We start from the raw sequence: 12,180 nt of genomic DNA on the forward strand, positions 1-12,180 counted from the left end.
CCACAGTATTGAAGGCAAAAGGTGGCCCAATGAAGTACTGATGGGGTGGTCATAATAATCTGGCCACTCAGTGTATATCATCATTGATACTTTAAGGCATCTATTAATATCTTGAAATGTTTATTTATCTTCTCAAGTCTTAAAATAATTATACCAAAATTTAGATGCCATATCATTATTTAAGAACTACAGTATTTTTGGTTGTTGTGATATGATCTGAGGGTTATATTGTTATATAAGCCAAAATAGATATTTTTCATTAATATTAAAATACCTATTGAAATATATTGTGTCCCAAAACTGTGATGATAGGTGGTGATACAAAGATAAAGATAATGCATCAAGTGTCAATTTATATGGTGCTTAATTTGTGGCATAGACATCATAATGTAATTTCAAAGTATTATCAAGATATTGCCAAGAGGAATCCTAGCAGTGTTATGTTAGTAAATATTTAACAAGTGGCTCTCTGGGGACAAAAACTTAAATTTGTAGCATTCATCAATTTCTGTAGTATAAATACTCTTGTGATAGCCATTTTTAATACTGCCAATGTTTTAACAACTTGCTCACAGATTCCTGAAACTATAAAATCTCAGGTCAGTATGATCTGGCTTCAGTAAATCATTAGATTTAGGGAGTAACAAAAAGTCACAGGTGAGGACCAAGAATTAACATAATGTAAGGCCTACAAGTAGTTCACAGGATTGTTGTCCCTTGACCCTGTTGCAAATTGTATTTTAGAAATATAATCTAGTAAGAGATGGTAGAGCAGATCTTACAGAAAAAGCTACATTATATTTTAATTAGTTTTAATTAGCCTTTCCCAAATTAGATCTTTCTTCTTAGACTCAGTGATACTGAGGATATGTAGAATCTAGAATTTTAGATTAATTTCCCTTTTCCATTATGTCAACTTTATTTAATTCATTAATAAAACTCATTTTGGCAGAATTTGGACACTGACTCTAGCCTTCAGAACTGTATCAGCTCTGAAATATAACCTGGCCAAAATATTTTCTGAAACAGATTTATAGTAAGAAATATTTCTGTCCTAAGAGGGAAGTGTTGAAAGGCATAAACAAAACTTTCACTTAATATCTACTTGCTCTGAATATATTACGTGCCAAGCAATATGACAGGCTTTACCTATGTCATAGTCAAAGATCACATATGTGTTTTCCTTCTTCTTCATGTTGTTCTTAGCGTGTGTGTGTGTGTGTGTGTGTGTGTGTGTGTGTGTGTCTGTATAGGGGGTGGGGAAGTGGGGCAATTGCCATAAAGTAAAAAACTACAGTAAGTGGATATCATAATAGGGGAACCTAACATAGTCAAGAGGTGGGGTGTGGGAATTAATTATCTAATTAATAAATTTATTCATTCTTTCTTTTGATATATATTGTGGGCCTAGTATACGCTAGAGAAGTGAAGACAGTAATTTAACAAAAGTAAATATGGTTAATGTGATCATGAAACCTAGTGTCTAGTGTTTTGAGGGAGAAAAAAAAAACTAAGGCAAACAATCACATAAATAAATATATACTTCCAAAATGTATAAAATGTTATAAAAGAAAGGAGACTCTAACAGGGGATCTTACCTAATCTGTAAGTCAGAGAAGGCTTTTCCAAAAAAGGTTTATTTTGTGTTAAGATCCAAAAGATGTGTAAGAGTTCACTAAACAAAGATTGGTGGCAAGAGCATCCGCAGTATAGATAACAGTACTTGAAGGCCAGGAAGGCAAGGGGAAATCTGTTATTTTAATGTTATTATGGCTGGAACAAAAGGTGCAAGGAAGAAGGAAACAGAAGATAAGTCTGGAAATGTTGGCAAGGACAAGGTTAAAGGTTTGGTAAAACATGTCAGTAAACTTGAACTTTATACTAAAAGCTATTCTATAAGGATTTGGCAAAGGAAATGATGACAGAATAATGTAAATATATCCAGGTTCCAAACACAATCTACTGAGTTTTTTAGTTTAGTTTCATAAAGTTTTTTTACATTAGTAAGTAGTTGAATCTTCTCTATTGGGATTTGTGATTTAATGCAGCTTTTGTGGATTGACGTTAGAGAGAATCACTGTACCCAACTCTCCCATTTAGAAAATTTTACACTAATACTTGTGATCAAAAACAACAGCAAAAAAAAATAAGCTACTTACAAGAATTTTATGTCTTCAAGTCTAGTTCTTGAGGACATCTTTACCACACTCGAATTTTGTCCCTTATGTTGTTTTTTCCCTCTCTCTAAAAGCACTTTACTGAGAACAATATAAATTAAGGCTTAAAATTTCATCACAACATCTTTGAGAGTTAAACTGAAAGTCTTAAGAGGGATTTGAATTTAGAGAACTTTCCTTGGCCCTACTAGGTTCTGCCTTTAAGCAGATGAAATTGTTCACAATGATGATACATGAGATGGTAAGGGAGGACCTATGTCTAGTGCTGACATCTACTGTTATTCATACTGGTATTTGAGTTCTTGAGCTCTAAATTTTATACTTATTCATTCATTCATTCTGTACTTACTGAGTACCTACTATGTGCCAGATGCTTGGGGTACATCAGTGAACAAATCAGACAAACATAATAGTCCTCATGGAATTTACTTATTAGGAGAGGAAGATGGATAATAATCAATAAACATCATAAGTAAATGCAAACACATTAAACTGATAAGAACAGATACTACACTTGATCTTAGCCAAAAGGCCGAGAAGCGATAGTAAATGCAAACACATTAAAGAATGATAACATACATTGTATGGTATGATGGAAGATGGTAAGTGCTGTGGAATAAAAAGAAAAAAGAACAAAGTAAGTGAATTGAGAGTGTTAGGAGTGAGAGGTAGAGAAGGATGAAATATTAAATAGAGTGATCAGGATAAGTCTACTTGGAAAGATAAGATTGGAACCAGGACTTGACTGAAGTGAGGGAGTGAACAAATATGTGTCTGGAGAGAGAGTATTCCAGGAAGAGGGAACACTACAGCTAATGCCCTGAGCAGAGCATATTTGTATATTCTAGAAATAACAAGAACACTGTTTGGCTATAGATGAGTGAGTGAAGGGTAGAGTAGAATCCAATAAAGTCAAAAGCTAATGAGGATCCAGTTCATGTAGGGTCTTTTAAGAAATGATATGTCTTTACTCTTAATGAGAGGAGGAGCTACTGGAGGAATTTTAATATAGCATTCTGGCTTCTCTGTTGATAAAAGACTTTAGGAAAGCATGGGTAAAGACAAAGGCAACTTTGTAGTAACCCAGGTAAGAGATGATGGTGGCCTAGACAACGTAGTTATAATAATTGGTACATTTTGGATTCTGGTACATTTTGAAAAGGATAGCCAAAGGTATCAGTGTTGTGGATGTGAGACAGAGACAGGAATCTAGGACAACTTTATAGTGTTTTTTTGGTGTGTGTGTGTGTTTTTGTTTTTTTAACCTGAACACTGGAAAGCTGTCATTAACTCAATTTGTGGACAGCTATAAGTAGAGCAGATTTAGGGGAAAGATTATTAAGACCTTAAATATCCCAGTAGAGGTGTCATGAAAGCAGTTGATAAACAAGTTTAGAATATAGAAGAGAGGTATGAATTGATGCTATAATTTTGGAAGACATTAACATATGCTATTTAAAGCCATTAGACTAGATAAAACCACTAATCCTATATAATAAAAGGCTAATATGCAAATTGTTCCCACAGGCCGGAGTTTGACTGACTGGAAGTTAGATGTGCACTGACCACCAGGGGGAAGCATGGAACATGGCAGGCATCAGCGATGTGGAGCTGGCAGCGGGCAGCAGTGGAGGTGCTACTGGCCCCAATGGGCCCCACCGAGAGCAGGACCACAGTGGGGGGCACAGCTGGCAAGCGTGTAGTGCCAGGCCAAGGCGGGTGTGAGTGGGGGCCTTGATCACCCTGCCGGTCGTCCCATAGATTGGCTCTGATCACTGGCCAGGCCTAGGGAACCTACCCGTGCATGAATTTTATGCACCTAGCCTTTAGTTTATATATGTGTGTGTGTGTATATATATATATATCCCTAATATGCAAATAGAAATAGACCGAATGGCAGAACAACCAAACAACTGAACAACTGGTCACTATGATGTGTGCTGACCACCAGGTGATGCACACGGAACATGGCAGCCATCAGCAGCAGGTGGCAGAGCACGGAACATGGTGGGCATTGGCCGTGGTGGGATGGTAGGGCAGGTGAGTGGAGGTACCAGACCAAGGCAGGGTGCCAGTCACTGTCATCAGGGGGAGCCTCTGGTAGTTACTGAAAATTCTTTGCTCCCACACACCATAGTTCCACCAGGTGCTCGCACCTGTGGCCGCTGCCTGCACCCACTACCAGTGCCGGAGCTGCTGCTTGCACCCACTACCGGCGCCCAGCACCAGCCCCAATTGCTCAGTGCTGTCAGTGGGTGCGAGTGGCGGCTGCCAGCCCTGATAGCCCCTCAGGGCTTCTCCACCTCTTTCTCTCCTGAGGGGCAATCCGGGCCAGCAACCCTCTCTTGCACCTGCTGCTGGCACTGGCCCCAATTGCTCCATGCTGTCAGCGAGCGGGGGCTGGCGACGTTAACACATAGGAGCGGTGGCTGCAGGAGTGGGACTGCTGGCAGACAGACAGGAGACAGGGGGCTGCGGTGGGAGGAGCCAGGCTTGGGCACAGAGGATGGGCCAAGACCTGCTCCTGTGCCCACCTCAGCCTCGCAGCCCACAGTTCCTTTCAAGGTGCACGAATTCATGCACTGGGCCCCTAGTAGAGTAAATAAAGACAGAGAAGAGAAGAGAACAAAATACTGAGCTCAGGTAATTCCATATTAAGAGGTTGGAGAATATGAGAAAGTAGCAAAGGATACAGAGAAGGAGGGATCACGTAGGAAATTTAGAAAACTTAACAATGTGTAGGATCTTGGTATCCAAGTTAAGATAATTTATTTAGGAAGGAGTGAGTAATCCACCATGTTAGCTATTAGTATTGGGACAAATAAAATGACTAAAATTTAGCCATTGGATTTAACAACGTGGGTCATTATTGACCTTAACAAGAGCAGCTTCAGGGTAAAATCTAGGGAATAATAGAAGGAAAGTTTATGAAAAAAGTATTAAAATTATATGTTGTGTTCCCCTAACAAGGAGGAAATAAATGTAGTAGAAGCTTGAAGGGTAAGGGAGAGCATTTTTAAAAATTTATTTATGAATGTATTATTATATTCTTTTAATTTTGTACATAGTCTCAAATTGATTGAACCATGAAAATAAATTAGTGATTAATGTTTTAGAAATTAATTTAAAGAGGAGAATTATAACAATGGAAAAATCAAATTATAGTTCCTTTTGCTCAAAAGCGTAAAAATTATGTTGACAGTAAGTGACATAGTAAATAGAGGTACATTTATTACTTTTAATATAACACACAGAATATAGTATCAATAAAAATCATTCCTCATAAGTATAGACACTGTGCCAAGGAGAGGCACCAGTAGAAGGCAGTGGGCTGTGGAGAGGTCATAATGTTTGGTTCCCTAGGTGTCTGATGCCATGCTGCAGACTGGCAGGGACTGAGTTCCTGTTGGATAGATTTTCGACAGCTATGGCTTTCTCCTACCACTTACAGTTTAAAGATGGTAGCAGCTTACCGCTGCCTGCTAGCACGGGGGTGCTTCATGATTCCTTGTTGGTGAACTTCAACTAAAAAATGGTGCCTGCATGAAGCTTTTCTTAATTATCCTGTTAGGGGATGCCATCTGTTTTCTGTCTAAAAGAGTAATTGGTACCAGGAGTATTCCCAAGAAGGAAATCTTAAAATTAAGATTCTGGGATTTGGTGGTTTACATATTTTACTAGCACATGTTATCCTTCCTGCAGGGTGGGGTGATAGTGAGTAAATGTTGGCATTTAAATTTTCAAAGACGATAAACAGTAAAGAAACACAAGGAAGTGCCAATGGAAGGTAAGGTTTTGTGAGCAAGGGTCTGTGGCATGTAGATCAGTGGCGAGAATAGGGATTAGAAAGATTGTGACATGAAGGAACTCCTCTGAACATCCTAGAGAGCCAAAATATAGACAAGGAAACACTACTTGTCTTGGATGCCAATTGCAGCGTTCAGGTGGAAATTGTCAAAGGTCAGTTTTGAAGGATTTAAAAAATTTCCTATAGATATAGGATCAAGCCCAGGACCTAATTATAACCACAGTAGAATTGTACAACTAATTGAATGTGCTATTCTATCAGATCTCTATGCTAAGAAAATGAAATGGTAATGAAAGTGTGGAAGGCTGTCATGGGATGGAAACATTAGGGAAGAAATAGATAAACCTGAGAAATCTGAATCCCCATATACACCTGAAACTCTCTAATTCATAAAAGCAGCTCCTGTCTACATAAGCTGGCACACTTGCCTCACAGACCTCCATGGAGGTCTCCATGTATAGGAAGAAGATCTAGACGCCAATGGAATTTAAAATGGAGAAGTGCAGGCACCAGTCTGGAAGTAGCTGTCCACTGAAAGAGTTGTAGAATCTTGCCAATCTGTATCAGCGAGTCTGAAGAGCATGAATGAGAGGGGTTCTAAGGTTGTTAGGCCAACTAGCATGCCATGTAAGACTGATATAGGATGAGTTTATTGAACTTAATGAAATTATTTAACATACATGATTTGTGTTGATTTAATCACTGGAAATCAACATTCACAGTATGCTAGGATGTTGAACTAAAGGCAAGCATACTATAGTCATGAAATGAGGTGCAGACATTTGCAGGACATACTGAGCAGGAAAGGTATCCAAAAATTCAAAGAATGTTGGAATGAATGTACTACATGGAATCTGCTTAACCAATACTAGCTTTAACTGTAGGGAAGCTGGGGGAATATTTTTCTCTAAGCCTTCTTAGAAACTCTGTGGTGAGTGTCCTTATGGAAGCTGGAGATGATGGTGGGAGATGCTGTTATGGAACTGAGCTTCCAAATTTTAATGGGAGTAGTGGAACCCTCACATCCTGGAGTAATAGAGATGCTTATCCCTTAGCAAAAATATAGGGCCAATTATCTAATACACTTCATAGAGAACTGACAATCAGAACACTACCCTAAACAGAGATACTAATTGGTCACAGGATCTCTAGGAATAAAATAGGTGGGGAGCCTATTAAGATGCAGTTTGAAATACATAAGTGAGAATTCTAGATCTAGAAAGCAGAAAAGTAATTCCAATTGTTATAGAGGACATGTGGTCTCTTATTCAAATTCTATATCTAAGCCATTTCACAGAATTCAACATATTTGTTTATGAATCTCTTTAAAGAAATATTTTTCAATGAAACACAAGTCAATCTTCCACATTTTCTCCCACAGCAATGAAGCAATTTATGAAAGTGACTGAGTATAGGAGAAAGAGTAAAGCTCAGCCATTGGGTTTTGGTCACTGGTTGCAGATGGACCCTCCTTGGTAACTTGAAAAAAACTAGACAGACATGGGGCTTATAGAGGTCAGAAGACAAACAGATTCTTGGACCAAATTAAACTCATGGTGATGATTTTCCTAGTCACAGGATTAGTGGTGAAATAGGGTATATTTAATACATAATACCCACATTAATTCCTCAATGAGTGAAATGTGCACTGTTATGGCAGAAAAGGCCCAGTAGAAGCTACCAGGTCATACCACCTCCCTGCAATATCCTAAAAGAAATACTGAGTTCCTCGGGACATTTCAGAGATTAGTGTCACCATCAAAAAAGTTGAAAATAGCAGGAGTATGATTCTTAATACATTCCTTTTTACCTGCCCTCTTTGACCAGCTCAAAAGTCAGATGCATGACTAGATTTTGGAAATTTAAGAACTTATGCCATAAAAGAAGTACAGTTTCAGATAATGTATCCAGTCACGGGCTCTACTATGCAGCTTTAGATATGTATTTTTGTTTTCTAACTTTTACCTATAGTAAATATAATGAGAAGCCATTTGCTTTTACTTTGCAAAGAGAGCAATACATGATCATTGTCTTACCTGAAGATTATTTCTGATCTCCTGTTATCGATCTTAACAGACCAGAGAGACCTTGACTTTTGGCTATGTTACAGATGAGTGGCTATTATATTGATAATATGTGAATCGAACATACCAGGCAGGAAGTAACAGGAACCTAAAGAAGCCTAATGGATTGCTGGAGGATGGGAGATAAACTCCCAAAACCAACAGCCAACTCAGTTATAAATTGTATTTCAACAAATCTTGGAAAAAATAAAATAAAGAAAGCATCAATTGATACTCTCAAAAAAGTAGGCCTCTAAAAGTGAGAGATAACTACCCGGGCCATTTACAGACCTCAAAGACAGTGACACATGCTTGGTGATACTCTGGATGTTGAGGAGGAAAATCCACATCACATCTAGGCTTGCAGCTCCAACTCTTTTGTTATATAATTCAGAAGGCGGTTTTAAATACAATTATGTACCACCTCAATGCGCTAGTACGAGCATCTCTGGACTTCATACCCAGAAAACTCAATAGTATAGAAAATATCTGTGGCAGATGGAAATCTGGTGGAGCTCTTGGCAAACTCCAATGGGGAATGCTATTATGGCAGCAGCTACTTTCCATTAGAAAGGTAAATTTTAGATTTCTCCTAGGCTCTGATAGTGTATGAGTTCCCTATAAATTTTAGAGATTAAACGCTTATTGGAGATAACATTGGCAAATATGTTCTCCCATGCAGTGGGCTTCCTTGTTGTTTTGTTGATCGTTTTTTTTGCTGTGCAGAAGCTTTTTATTTTGATGTAGTCCCATTTTTTTATTTTCTCCTTAGTTTCCATTGCCCTAGGAGCAGTATCAGTAAAGATATTGCTATGACAAATGTCTGCCATCTCTCTCTTTTTAAAATACTTATCATTCAAATAGGTTCAGGTGTAGCTTTTTCTAGGAAACGTTCTTTGATCCTACAGCTATCTCTTCCTTTGTACTTTTATTTTTATATATATTATGACCATATACTATTACATTGTTAAAGTGTAAATAAGCTAGCAAAAGAAAAAGAGTGAAGTATGACATTGGAAATGTTGAAAAGCAGGGGCAATTGAGATTCCTAATCTCAGAGTTTCCAAGGGCATTGGAATGGGCAGTCTCAGGGTATTGGGCTGGTGTTTGTACGTATAAGGAAGGCTGTACAATAAATGATATTAAAAGCAAACCTTACATGTTCTGTTTTGTCTATGGATAAGTTCTAATTTCTAGTGCAAAGGCCTTGGTGCAGAACAGGATTTAATATATTCATCAGTAGAAGATAAGCAGGACTGAGTGAATGAGACTATGTCTATAAGACACAGTATCCTAGTAATGTCAATATGGATTCAACACACTTTTCTTAGCTGTTCCTGCTCCCAGGTATGTCTGAGCCTAGAGCAAAACTATTTTTTCAAGGCCTACTCCCAGCTTTAAGTGCCCTTGCTAAATGCTGAAGGCAGTTTAAAATTGAGCAATTAAGAACTCAAGAGAAAATCCTCATAGATATTTTAGAGACACTTACTGGCTGAGCTGTTCCTGTTTCTGTTAAACTCCAGATCTGATATTCCCATGAGAAGCTCTGAGTGTAACTTGAATAGTCCGCTACCTATCTTTTTGAAAAGAAGATATAATGAGTTATCATGACATAAGTCTGTCATAAGTCAAATTCTGTTCTATAAATTTATCTTTTGAAAATTTAAGGGGAAGATATTTGTAGTGAAGCTTTATTTTTTTTTTGCCTCAAAAAATGGTTTGACTATGATAATCAAATTTAAGAAAAATTCAAAATAGTAGGAAAAATAGTAGAAAAAATCTAGAATAGAACATATATATTCTAAACAAATGGATGCTTTAAACCTTAGCATATAGGAGACACTTAATATGTATTTGTTGAGTGTATAAGTGCCGGGGTCCAGCCCCAGCAGGTCCAGGGGTCCCCAAAGGTGTGGACGGAGTCAGCGAAGAAGGAATGACACGGAGACAGCGTTCAGTTGATCAGCAGCCTAGCCAGGATCTCTAGCCAAGTTCTGGTCTGGATCTCCAGAGAGGTTCTGCTTCGGATCTCCAGCCAGGTTCAGTCACCAGGTTCTAGTCAGGTTCTCTTGCCATGTTCTATAGTCAGGTTCAGTCCAGGATCTATTGCCATGTTCTCTCCAGCGAAGTTCTTCTGTCTCCAGGCTCCATGTAGGTTCTGTCTTCTGAATTCTGTCTCCTGAGTTCTGTCTCTTTCTGTCTTGTTACAACTGTATTTATACCAGTTGATTCAATCCTATCAATCTCTATTACAAAGGTTAGGGCGTTTCTTATCTCCATTCCAGGGAGTAAAGATTATGTAGCTTAAGCATGATTGTTCATAGTTAAAGTGATTAATTACCCGCCTGGCACTTAGTTGAGGGGTTTTATTCCCTCCCTAACTTCAGGGGAAAATCCCTACCTGGGGATTCAACCTTTCTCGGAGAGGTGACCTTGGTTAAAACACATAGTGCCAAGAAGGTGAGCAAACATATTAAGAACAGTATGCCATATATGCCAGGTCCCTTGAAACAGCAAGCATGGACCGGCTCCCGGCATATAAGTCCTGAATTAAATTCAACAAAATTGAAAACTAATACAACTATTGCTATTAATAGAAACAAAAAGCTTTCGTCTTCCCCTACTTCCTCCAGGTGTCCATAACAGCACCTGGTGATACCAGTGGGCAACAGGTCAATGTGCTGTACAAGCCACAGTGTGCAATCAGCTATGAAATTATAGATCATTTGTATACACTTAGTGTAGTTTTAGGCACTTCCTCTCCAGGTACTGTATTCAGGCCTGACGCCTCTTTCAGTTCATGTGCTGAATTGGCTTTGTTCTTGGATTGGCAGCTTCTCAAGAACTTTTCCTACACTCTGCTTCAAAGTAAACTATTATGAGAATTATGGTGAAAATGTTTCCTGAAAAACTTATTAATTTCCCACTTATTGCAAAGGATAATGCATTATCCATTGTCTTTCATTTTGGCAATCATCTCCAATTGGGCAAGTAAAATTGTACCTGCAATCACTTCAGCATGCACATATAACATTTCTTTAAAAGCAAACAAAAAACAAAATTCCCACAGATCAAGCATATTCTTCCACTAGAAAAATAAGTGAAGTACACAACACCATACATGGGCATACTCTAACCTTACAGGTATTGGTGACTTACATTAAGAGAAAGACGTGCAATATATGGATGATTGAGATACCAGTTTATCTACTTCCTTTCGGGTTTGGATGTTTACTGTTATTTAATCCTCCAGATTTTTCTTTTCTTTATTTTTCTTCCTGAAATTTCTGTTGCTACTTTACATTAAAAAATTAAGAATGAGCACAGCAGATTATTTTTGAAAGGTATTAAGAGCAGACACTTTGATTTTTTATGTTAGACAAAGTTTGATATATGTAATTAATATATGGGTGAGCAAAAGAAGAGATGCATTTTATTTTAGTAATTTCTACAACTTTTACTGAATTTTTTTAAATCATTATGCCAGGTATAATGTGTTTTATTGCTATGCAAGTAAAGTAGTTTTACTCCTTTCTATCTTTTTCTCTATCAAAACCAGAATTTTTTAATTGTTGAGCTATAACATGACTAATAATGTGATAGAATAAAGACGAACAAGTGAAGAATTTAAATATGTCCTACATTTATCTCATTAACATTTTCCTCTCTGTGGTCTACTTCATTCCTACAGTAAGAGTGCATATTTCAAAATAGTTTTGAAAAGCTTTTTGCCATTTCAATTTCAAAAGTGTTTGTAAATTGCCTTGTAAATAATTACCAAAATTTCTTTATTTACTCTGTACTTGAGAGCAAAAGGAATATAGAAGAAATAAAAGAAATAAAGGAAACAATATATTTGCTACTCTATATGGAATAATGTTTGTTTTGTTGTTATTAATCCTCACCTGAGGATATTTTTTCCATTGCTTTTTAGAAAGAGTGGAAGTGGAGGGGTGAAGAGAGAGAGAGAGAGAGAGAGAGAGAGAGAGAGAGAGAGAGAAACATCAATGTGAGAGACACATCAACTGGTTGATACTGGCTGCCTCCTGCATGAATCCCAACTGACTGCAGATCAAACCCACAACCAAGGTATGTGCTCTTGACTGGGTATCAAACCTGTCACCCTCTGTGT

General features: G+C 37.8%; 1 pseudogene; it reads right to left on the reverse strand.

The window, feature by feature from the left end:
• Window positions 1-2,617: 2,617 nt before the first annotated feature.
• Window positions 2,618-2,721, reverse strand: LOC132231945 (U2 spliceosomal RNA; annotated as a pseudogene).
• Window positions 2,722-12,180: the final 9,459 nt, after the last annotated feature.

Source organism: Myotis daubentonii, chromosome 3 (genome assembly GCF_963259705.1).
Source record: "Myotis daubentonii chromosome 3, mMyoDau2.1, whole genome shotgun sequence".
Taxonomy (NCBI): domain Eukaryota; kingdom Metazoa; phylum Chordata; class Mammalia; order Chiroptera; family Vespertilionidae; genus Myotis; species Myotis daubentonii.